The sequence below is a fragment of the Bubalus kerabau genome, chromosome 2 (assembly GCF_029407905.1).
Source record: "Bubalus kerabau isolate K-KA32 ecotype Philippines breed swamp buffalo chromosome 2, PCC_UOA_SB_1v2, whole genome shotgun sequence".
Lineage (NCBI taxonomy): Eukaryota > Metazoa > Chordata > Mammalia > Artiodactyla > Bovidae > Bubalus > Bubalus kerabau.
The window spans coordinates 159,860,568-159,869,340 of record NC_073625.1 but is presented as its reverse complement, the minus strand read 5'-3'; the positions used below and the strand labels follow the sequence as shown (position 1 = coordinate 159,869,340).

The 8,773-nt window shown below is 36.6% G+C and overlaps 1 long non-coding RNA gene across 1 annotated transcript; it reads right to left on the bottom strand.

The window, feature by feature from the left end:
- Window positions 1-243: 243 nt before the first annotated feature.
- LOC129644960 (uncharacterized) lies at window positions 244-8,044 on the bottom strand. Its single transcript, XR_008711088.1, has 3 exons — window positions 7,814-8,044; window positions 5,362-5,522; window positions 244-371 (listed from the first exon to the last, which is right to left on the bottom strand). It is a non-coding gene; the product is annotated as an uncharacterized LOC129644960 (long non-coding RNA).
- Window positions 8,045-8,773: the final 729 nt, after the last annotated feature.

The window sequence follows — 8,773 nt, the reverse complement described above, 5'->3', positions numbered from 1 at the left end:
ATGTCATTCATCTGTACTCCCAGTCTGTGTGACTCTGAAAAGTTTTGTATGATTTTCAAATAGGAGGAATGATCTTACCAGCATCTTCTCCCAGCCTAGAAATGGGCTCCTTTTAATTGGGAAGCTAGAGGGCATGAAACCTGGTTTTTCCTTAAGTTATTCTATCATCTAATTGCTATTCAAAGTTTTGAAACAAGACATCATTTTCTAAACATTGGCAAATTTGTTCTATTCGATTTTATTAATTATACCAGTTCTTAAATACAGAATTTTCAAAAAGAAAGAAATTTAGATGATATGTCAAACATTAATCAATACTGCCAGTTTAACTAGCACAACCAGGAAATTTGATAAGTAGGATGGCATTCCACCTATGAAAAGAACAAAGCAAGTTAGTGGATGATAGCTACAGTAATGGTAACTAACACTTACACATAGTAATCCACTTAAGGATTTTTAGATTATATTTTATGAAATTAATTAAGATTACATTTCACTAGTAAGATTACTCCACAGTACTGGTACATTAATTATCTAAGGGAAATGAAATAGCTTACAGGTAATAAGTGTCAAACTTTTGCTATCTGCTGGCCCTTTGTATTTTTTTTAATTTAAAAAACTTTATTTATTTTTGACTGTGTTAGGTCTTTGCTGCTGCATGGGCTTTTCTCTAGTTGTGGCAAGTAGGGGCCACTCTCTAGTTGTGGTGTGCTGGCTTCTCTGTGGTGGCTTCTCTTGTTGCCAGGCACAGGCTCTAGGGCAGGCAAGCTTCAGTAGCTGTAACACATGGACTCAGTAGTTGCGGTTTCCCGGCCCTAGAGCACAGACTGAGTAGTTGTGGTGCAAGGGCTTAGTTGTTCTGCAGCGTGTGGGATCTTCCTGGATCAGGGATCGAACTCGTGTCTCCTACATTGGCAGGCGGATTCTTTACCACTGAGCCACCGGGGAAGCCCCTGTTGTCCCTTTTTAAACAGACAGTTTATTATTTTAACATCATGTCAATCTATAAAAGGAGTTATTATCCTGAAAGTGATTTCTTACTTTCAGATACAGCCATAATTTTGAGCACTTAATACTGAAGAATCTGACTTTTGTACTTTCATTTAATCATCAAATGTTTATAAAGCCCATACTTTATGTTAGGTCTGGGAGAAACCATGGGCTATTGCCTCAAAAATTCTTGGGTTAGATGTCCTAAAATGTTGTTTATATCCCTTTTCCTGATGAATGACTTAAAACAGAGTTTTAGGTATATTGTAGTAAACAATAATTCCAAAGCATAACTTAAATGTGTGCTCTTAGTAGTAAAATAAATGATGAACATCAATTACTCAGTTGAGTTTGGTATATTTAACTAGAAATGTGTAAAAAATTATTATTAAGTACAAATGTACCAGAAGGAATTTGGTCAAAGTACTCTAGAGTTGAAATACATTTAACTGAATATCAATAATATCATTAATATTACTAAAATATCATTACTTCCAAATAAATGATCATCATTGGATTTTTTCTTATTTCTAAGCTTAGTCATTCTTAGTATGTTTTATTTCTACCACAGCCGAAATGCTGTTCACAAATATATAATAGAAGACATATTTAAGAATGACACTTAGGTAGCAAGTAGAATGATACTTAGGTAGGTAGCAAGATGGTTGATATCAGCTGTTTTCCAGCTAGAATATAGTAATCCTGAGGCTGCCATAGATTTCCCATGGAGTATTGGGACAAAGATTGTTTTACAAAAATAAATCTGCTTAAAGTATTTCTCTTTCATGATTGTCCTTCTGCTTCACAGGAGAAAGGGCATTGCTTTAGAGATATAAAAACCTCTGGAGCACCAAAGACACTAATCTGACATATTGGTGTAGGTGTTGAGAAAGTTAGCCACTGGGTAAGAAATCTTTTTCTTTTTTTTTAATCAGGGAGTGTTCAGTTCCTTATCTTAAAATATTTTAAAAGGACCTAAATTAGATGTCATATGATAGATCATTAAACATATTTTTAAGATTGTCAGGGTTCTCCAGAGAAACAGAACCAGTAGGAGATACATATTTTATATTATAGCATTTAGGCAAATGCCAGAAAAAAATGGTCTTTCCACATATTTTCATAACCTGGCTACACTGTCACCTTAAGCTTAAGAAGTCAAAAATAATTATGGAGATGCATATGTCTCTTTCTTAAGGAAAGATTTACAGAGTGTCTTGACTAGATTTATTCTTATTGGGCAGCATGGTATCTAACTTTAGCAACTGAGCCTAAATTCTGCAGGGCAGACCAGCATGCTAAAAATTCGGGCAGAATTTCTATGCTGCAATCTTTTTTTTTTTTTTTTTTTTTATACTTTACAAAATTGTATTAGTTTTGCCAAATATCAATATGCTGCAATCTTGAAGCAGAACTGCTTCTTTAGAAAACTTCAGTCTTTGCTCTTAAAGCCTTCAGCTGATTGGATGAGACCCATTATGTTAAAGTCAGATGATGATAAATGTTAATCATTTTCAGAAGTGCCTTCACAGCAACATCTACATAGGATTATTTGTCTATGTCTACAGAGGATTATTTGTAAAAAAAATGTCCATCTATCTCCCTAAAAGGGCTTCCCCAGTGGCTCAGTGGTAAAGAATCTGTCTGCCAGTGCAGGAGACAGAGGAAACGTGGGTTTGATCCCTGGGTCAGGAAGATCTCCTGAAGGAGGAGATGGCAGCTCACTCCAGTATTCTTGTCTGGAAAATTCCATGGACAGAGGAGCATGGCAGGTTACAGTCCATGGGGTCACAAAGAGTCAGACACTTCTGAATGACTGAGCATGCATGCATGTACTTCCTAAGGAATGCGTTTCCTTAATAATAATGTATCAACTTTTATAATATATATTTCTTCTGCTTAGTTCAATTGTGTACTAATAACCATAACAAGGGCTTCTGTTGTGGCTCAGCAATAAAGAATCCGCCTGAAACATAAGATCCAAAGGAGATACGGGTTCGATTCCTGGGTCAGACAGAACCCCTGGAGGAGGACATGGCAACCCACTCCAGGATTCTTTCCTGCAGAATCTCATGGACAGAGGAGCCTGGCGGACTACAGTCCATGGGGATGCAAAGAGTTGGACATGACTGAAGCAACTTAGCATGCACACACAATTGTAACAAAAACTCACTTCAAAGAATCAAGTTAGACCCTCAGGGACACAAATCTTTAAAAACGTACTTCCAAATTGGTACACTTAACTTTATTACAGAGTAATCTGATGATTAATAAAAGATTTTTAAGCATACAATATACTACATTTGGATGAAATTCTGTGGGTGGCGTGGAATGGAAACATAAGCACAAAGCAAACTAAAAGTGGAATTTCTAGTTTGAAAGGTTTTATTCAGTGATTTTTTTTAATGGATTATGGTTAGCAGCACACTGGTATGATTTTAAGTTATACTGAGTGCTTTTTAAATAGCTTTATTTTAAAAAGGCAATATTTACATTATACTGGTAATTGTATCCTTTGTTTATAATTATGTTGAGAAATTTTAAATGTACATTTAGATGGACAAGAGAATGTATATTTTTTCAAAATTCCTTTAACAGATATTTAAGGGGAAAATGTTAGAAGCCTAGTCTCATATGTCTTGAGAACACAAAAGACATTTCTGTCTAAAAATAATCCTGTACTAAACCAAAGAAACTCTTCAAGTTCTCAACTCTATAGCCTATATTGCTGAAATAGGACAGAACCTTAGAGATCATCTAATTCTTACAAAATGTGGAAATTATTACAAAATGTGGAAATTGGACCCCCCAAAGGGTAAAACAAGTGTCTCTGCACCTACTCCAGTATCTTTGACTACATCATGATGTAGCAACATCCTGACAAGATGCTTTGGCACATCATCTTGCTATCCAGACATGAATGTAAGAGGCAAATATACAGTCTCATAATGTTAGGTATATGAAAAATATGGGCATTATAATGATATCTCATTAAGAAATTTTATTTCTGGGGCATTATCAGGATTACCGTTTTTTTCTAAGGATAAATGTAGACTTTGTCCCAGGACTTTCAGAATTTAATAGACCTTAACATGAACCTATTGAACAACCTGATTCTGACATATAAACTCCTGATGTGTATAAAATAGTGGGCTTCTCAGGTGGCATTAGTGGTAAAGAACCTGCCTGCCAATGCAGGAGACATAAGGGATTTGGGTCCAATCCCTGAGTTGGGAAGATCCTCTGGAGGAGGGCATGGCAACCCACTCCAGTATTCTTGCCTGGAGAATCCCCATGGACAGAAGAGCCTGGCAGGCTACAGTCCATAGGGTCCCACAGAGTTGGACATGACTGAAGTCACTTAGCACAGCATAGCACACATGTATAAAATAGCTATTAATAATCATCCTCCTTAGATCCCAAATTCCTGAGACTCATTGTGTTACTCTGAAAGGTGAACCTGAATGCTTTGTCTAAGGTAAAGTATTTAATATAATAATTAATAGGATTTTATTAAGCAAAAAATAAGAGATAAAATTGACAAAATAGTATCATATTCATTTGTGGCAGTTTACATCATGATAATACTATTGTAGGTGGTATTTTTCTTTTTTCCCCCAAATTTTCTATAAATTGATCATATTACTTTTATAATGAAAGATTGTTTTCAGGAATGATCAGAGAATATATACTTCTCTGGATTCATATTTTTGAATTTTAGACAAAAGCTCAGTATTGGTGGAGGGGAAGGAAAAATTCCAGAGCTTTAGAGGTGTACTAAGGGATATAAGGTATAAAAATGAGTATTAAATGTATTTGTCTTCACTTTTTAATGTAATAAAATTATTTCATGTATTCGATTGAAGAAGAAATGGAGTCTAACCCTTTCTGATTGTAACCCATGACATTTAGCCCCAGAGTAGCATCTAACAAAGATATCCGTCCAGACTTGCAAATTCCATTCTTAGTTAAATCTCTGTAAAGACAGCAAAGGGGCTCCATTTCTGAGGGCTTGGCCAACTTTGCTGTTGACATGTCTCACTTCCTTCCTCCTTTCTAGAACTCTCAAATTACATACCCATTGCTGCTACTGCTGCTAAGTTGCTTCAGTCGTGTCCAACTCTGTGCGACCCCATAGACGGCAGCCCACCAGACTCCCCCGTCCTTGGGATTCTCCAGGCAAGAACACTGGAGTGGGTTGCCATTGCCTTCTCCAATGCATGAGAGTGAAAAGTGAAAGTGAAGTCACTCAGTCGTACCCATTAGAGCCTCTCATTTGTCAAAACAAAGGGAAGGGAAAAACAAAACAAAATGAAAAAAGAAATTATTTTCTCTTTAAGCCCTGGTCCAGAACTATTTCTTTCTTTGTACCTTCTCTTTTATGTAAGAATTCAAACCCTTTCTTTGGGTCCTCCAGCCTCTTGTCCTTTTTAGCTGTATTGATGAATATAGGTAGAGGGGGAGAACACTAGTGAATTAGGAGTTGATTCTTGAATAGTTTTGCTTCACTTGAAATTATCCCAGGTTCACCTCTAGAAAAAAAAAACAAAACTAAGTGGTTACTCACAAAACCTTAGCGAGTACATTTTACTTATTTTTGCAACAAAAATCAGAATTCAAAGTGAATATTTACCTCCTAAAAAAAGTGGCACTAACAAAAAACATCTCACAATCACTGAAGTTCTATGTAATGTGTACTTTAGGGGAAGTTTGTGTTGATGTGCATATGCAATGTGTCAGAATCACTAACTACGTGTATATAGATGCAGCACACACACAAGACTATGGAAAAAATGACGTAGCAGTACTTGGAAAGACCCAGCCATATGATCTTCCTCATCTTTGCTTAGCAAATTTTTCCTTTGGCTTCTATAACTTGGATACCTCCTGCTCAGTGATAAATCATTTTTATTTCATAAAATGGCCTCTGAGAGTATCTTTGGTCTCCCCATGATAATCTACTTGGTCACACCCATGTCTGGCAACAGTAGCACCCATGCTATGGTTCAGCACCCACTGCCTCCTGCCCCAGGTTCTCAGCCTCCTGGATCACACCATTACCTGGTACTAATGCGCTGATGCCTGAGAGCAAATAGACAATTATTCTTGCATGGATTTAAAAAAAATGAAAATGATGAATAAATTTTAAAATACTTGAAAAATTCATTCTATTGTCCAGATAAATGACCTATGTGGACAAATTCCATAATTTACTATTTTAAAGGAAAGAAGAAAAGATATGAAAGGGGAGGTAGCTCTGAAGAGAGAGATATAGGCAGCACACTAGGTAGGTTAGCCCCTTGACCAAAATATAGTCCCTCGCACTGCCTGGACTAGGTGATTTAATTAGGCAAGCTGTGTAAAATGCCACTACGAGGCACATTTTGGGGTTACATATATGTTCCTTTAAAGTACAAACAATCTTGGAGTCTTATATTTAAATCAAATTACTTTCTAATCCTAAAATTTATATGAACCATAAAAAGACCAAATATTGCTAAATCAATCTTGGGGAAAAAGAATAACACAGGAAGCATAACCCTCCCAGACTTCAGAAAATACTATTAAGGTACAGTAATCAAAACAGTGTGAAATTGGCACAAAACAGACATATGGATCAACGGAACAAAATAGACAGCCCAGAAATAAACCCACATACCTACCAGCAAGCTTCAGTAAAGGAGGCAAGAATATACAATGGAAAAAAGACAGTCTCTTCAGCAAATGGTGTTGAGAAGGTTGGACAGTCACATGAAAATAAATGAAGTTAGAGCCCACCATCACACCATACACAAAATTAAACTCAAAGTGGTTTAAAGACTTAAATATAAAACATGGCACCATAAAACTCCTAGAAGAGAACATAGAATATTCTCTGATGTAAATTGTACCAACATTTTCTTAGATTAGTGTACCAAGGCAATAGAAAGAAAAGCAAAAATAAACAAATAGAAGCTAACCAAACTATCCATGGGATCACAAAGAGTTGGATATGACTGAGTGACTAACACTTCGAGAAGAAATAGGCAATACTAGAGCAAGGAGGCCTTCTGTGAGCAAGGCTGTAGTGATGAATGTAGGATGGTAATGGAAAGAAGTCTTGAAGTCTTGCCTAGCTTCTATTCAGTTTTTCACTTATGCAACACTTACTAATAGTTCTGTTTATACTTTACAAGAAGCATTAAGTGGGTTTTGGGGGAACTGATGATCAGCTAACCATGATTAATAGCTTCACTTTATGGGGAAATATGCACCAAGTGCCCCCAAATGCAAACTCAGCTTGTTCTGAGAAATGCATATGAGGGGAAAGCTTAGAATTTTTATAGAGAACATGTGGAAAAAGAACAAAGTATTATAAGTAGCTAAATAGAATGCATAGATTTGATTATCCTATTTAAAGAGTAATGTACATTAATTAAGTCTGATTGTTTTCCCTTAATTCTTAGCTGATACTATTGCCAGGAAAGGGGGTGGTTCTTTGAAGTTTTTAGACCTAGAAGAATAGTGTTTTGCAGCATGGATTACTTTGTGGGGTCTTATAGGCCTTGATACAGAGATACATTTTTTTAAAAAATCTTGGGGCAATACTAAACTTAAAGGTCTAGTATGAACTCAAGCATGTGTTTGGACAAATAAGCTATATATGGTTAACTCAGGAGTTAAATGTTAAGTAGTGAGGTAGTCCCGTCATTTTTATTTATTAGGGATTATTCTATAGAAGAATGGAAAAGGATATTTAAGGAAAGGGAGAATTGCTAGTTAGTGAGTTTGAAAAAGAGTTCCATAGAGTGGGGCAGAAAAGGGCAGGTTTAACATGTCTTACCCGGTACATTGGGCTTCCCAGGTGGTTCAATGGCAAAGAATCCATCTGCCAATGCAGGAAACTCAGGAGTCATGGGTTCAATCCCTGGGTAGGGAAGATCTCCTGAAGAAGGAAATGGCAACTCACTCCGGTGTTGTTGCCTGGAAAATCCAGGGACAGAAGAGCCTAGCAAGCTATAGTCCATGGGGTCACAAGAATCAGATATGACTGAGCCACTGAGCATGCACACACCTGATATGTTCACCCAGACAGGGCAAAAGGAGCAGATGGGTGAGAGGGGTTTTATGGGATTATGGTTCTTAAAGTAATTAAGTACTAGTGTTAAGGCCTTAAAGAATCTTGTTTTTAAAGGGAATGAGAAATTGAGTCATAAAATGACTTAACAAAATACATTTCACACCCTGAACACACCCTTCTGTTCTAGACAAGCTGTGTATCCCTCAGTTTGTCTCTATTTGTAGGCAGAAGAACACACAGAATTAGACCATTAACAAGACAACCAGTGCAGTGCCTCTATTATGTAAAACTATAAACATTCTTTCTGGGGAAAGTAACCCCATCCTTGGACATTTTAGTTGTTGAATGTTGTGCAGATTAGATTACAAAAATTACATAATCTCTCTGAGGGCTGCAGTCCTTTCATCCTCTTGGCTGGCATAAAAGCAGCTAAGCACTGTCAAACAGCCCTGGAACAAATGTGCGGGTATGTTCTATCACTTCATTTATACCACAAATCCAATCCTTGGCTTTTAAAAAATGGACTTGATTTATCCTTCCTCCAAGTAATGTTCCATTGTGATCCAAGACTGGAGGAAGTAGATTCTGATTTCAAGAGTTTTTAATCCCTTGAAAGAAGAATTCTTTAACAGGATCAGAATTGTAGAGTTCAATGGGTCTTAGAGTTTTTCTAGTGTAAGTCCCTCATTTAATAGATGAAGCCACTAAACCCCAGAAAATTAT